This window comes from Taudactylus pleione, unplaced genomic scaffold (genome assembly GCF_031769625.1).
Source record: "Taudactylus pleione unplaced genomic scaffold, aTauple2 ptg000756l, whole genome shotgun sequence".
In the NCBI taxonomy this organism is placed as follows: domain Eukaryota; kingdom Metazoa; phylum Chordata; class Amphibia; order Anura; family Myobatrachidae; genus Taudactylus; species Taudactylus pleione.
In genome coordinates this window covers 78,360-80,788 of record NW_028285158.1, presented here as the reverse complement: position 1 = coordinate 80,788, position 2,429 = coordinate 78,360, and the positions used below count along the sequence as shown (strand labels likewise).

At 42.6% G+C, this 2,429-nt stretch overlaps 1 long non-coding RNA gene across 2 annotated transcripts; it reads left to right on the top strand.

Annotated features, from left to right (window-relative positions):
- Nucleotides 1-458: 458 nt before the first annotated feature.
- Nucleotides 459-2,009, top strand: LOC148477040 (uncharacterized). Of its 2 annotated transcripts, XR_015872572.1 has the most exons (4): nt 459-542; nt 1,038-1,196; nt 1,274-1,396; nt 1,964-2,009. It is a non-coding gene; the product is annotated as an uncharacterized LOC148477040 (long non-coding RNA). The 2 variants fall into 2 exon arrangements; XR_015872571.1 differs by lacking the exon at nt 459-542 and having other exon boundaries at nt 820-1,196.
- The last annotated feature ends 420 nt before the right edge of the window (nt 2,010-2,429 follow it).

Genomic DNA, 2,429 nt, shown 5'->3' with positions numbered 1-2,429 from the left:
CTGGAGAAACGTTGGCGTGCCTGTCCGTTTGAACGCCGTTGCATGGACGTGCATAAATTGTCCACTGCGACGGCATACACAGCTTGAGTACTCACTGCGTGCAACGAGCAATTTATGAGTAAGGTCATACCTGCTGTAATTGTGCGTGAGGGGCCGATGTTACTCGATGTTCCCGATGTATACACAGCACTGCAAGGTATTACGGATGTGACATAGCGGTAGTGGGCGTCTTTATGTTGGCTGTGCGACGGCATTGCGATAGCATTCATTAGCATATTGTTTCAGCACACCTGTGTGCGTAATCGCAGCCGCGATTGCAATAGTTATCCGTAGTGAATCAGGCCCCACTGTTCTTTAATGTTTACACACTTTTTAGCCACGAACCAATGAGTGAACAACAAATACATTTTTTTACATAAATAGTTACATTTAGATTTTCTATCTTATCCCATAGATTTGATGTATCTGCGGTTTATCCTGAATTTAAGAAACCTGGTTCCTACACACAAGTACCTTACTGCAAGAGGGCAACTTCAGAGACAGTGAGTACATATATGATACACCACTGGCTAAGAAACTCTAAAGAACATATTTCATAAAATATTAGGAGGGGAACATGCAGTAGCCAATGGCAACTACATAAATTAATTTGTGTCTCTAGAGTCCTGTAAAGTGATATCTGGTTGGTTGCTGTGGATTGAAACAGTTCATGCTCATTGCACCATGTTATTAAATAAGATCTAGTTGATGAAGTTGATTTTAGATTCAAGAAAGTTTATGAAAGATGTACAGTTCAAGGCTACATCCGAATAACAATAATGTCCTTTTAGAGGTCACAGGACACCACTTACCCCCTCTGTCCCTCATCTACCTAAGCCTCTGTTGATTGCAGGGCTGTATTTTATAGGGTAAGACTGGTTTTCTCTATATGTTTTTCTTGAGAAAGAAAACATTTTTCACGTTTTTTCTTATTTTTAAGTAAGAATGTGAATGTTGGACATAAATTGTATCTGTAAAAAGACTGTGATTTAATCCAGGCAAGACGTTTAGGGCCTGGAACCTATAATCCCTATAATCCTTTCGTTCTGGAGTGAGTTGCATCTACGCCTGGATGGAAAAGAGCAGAAGAAACAGAACGGCTGACTGTGATGCCACATGTCCTGTACAAGGAAACATGGGAGAGGAACCGTTTGCTGGTGAGGTGAAGCTGTAATTTACACTCTGGGAAACATGAATCAATTTTCTGAAACGTTTGTATGCTTGATTACTTTAGAAGCAAAACATGGGGCCGGGTCGATACAACATAAAGTCATTTCTGGAGCTAATGGAAAAGAAACCTGCCAGCGTGCGAGGACTGTGTAACACTAAAGATGTGCGATTCAAGGACGAATTAAAGGTAGAGCATGTTAAACAGTGATAGAGGAGTTCTAGGAATATGCACAATGATCCTCTACACATTGTGGGTCAGCCAAACTGTAGGCTAGTTCTAGGTACACACTGTGCATTTATGGGACCGATTAACCAATTCCCAGCCTAGTGCTGCCGGCGAACGGTCACAGTAATATAAGCATGCCCTGGCAGCGCCCCCTCTGTTTTACACGGTAGCTTGACCCGACGCTGGCGAAGCAAAGTATTTCCATTTTTGCATGTCCCCGTTGTCGGGTACAGTGTAACGCAATCTGAATAAATTACAGTAAGCTGCCATCTCCATAGAGATTTATAGGGGCGGGGGTAAGCCTCACAAACTGATTTCACTGGTGCTAATCTGTTAATAATGTAATAAAAGCACAGAAAAGCCCTTTGGTGAAAACACCAGAGAAAGGACTTTTCTCATCTTAATAAATAGACACCTGAATCAGTTCTGTACCCCCTTCCTGGCAGTGTGTGAATGATGTCACATGCAGATGAATGTTTGCTATGTGATCTATTTTGTTCATGATTCCTGTTTCTGTCCTCCACACAGAATTGTACCCCAGGACCTGGAACTTACGGCAAAGCAGGGAATCCACACACTCATAGAAGAGAGGGCTTCAGAGTCTGCCAGCTCCAAGGGTATAATGGACAGCGAAACGACTAAATGTGGCTCAGCAAGCAGCAATGTAAGTGATTATGGGATGAGAGGGGCCGTGTGTCATTGCTTTCCTAATGCACTGCTCATATTTCAGGAATGTGTGCCGGGACCAGGAACCTACAACCTAAAATGCTCCATAGATGAAACCTTGAAGCACGTTGTGGGTAAAAGAGGACCTTATGACCTATTCACCGGGCCAAGATCACAGCACATCCTGTACGGACACTTTGCTACACCTGTAAGTATGCTACAAAGTGGAACGCTTCCATTAGAGGTCATTGAATGGAAGATGCTGACCACATATAGTATGTACATGTATAAAACTGAATATAAGAAATTAGGGAACCAGTATATGACG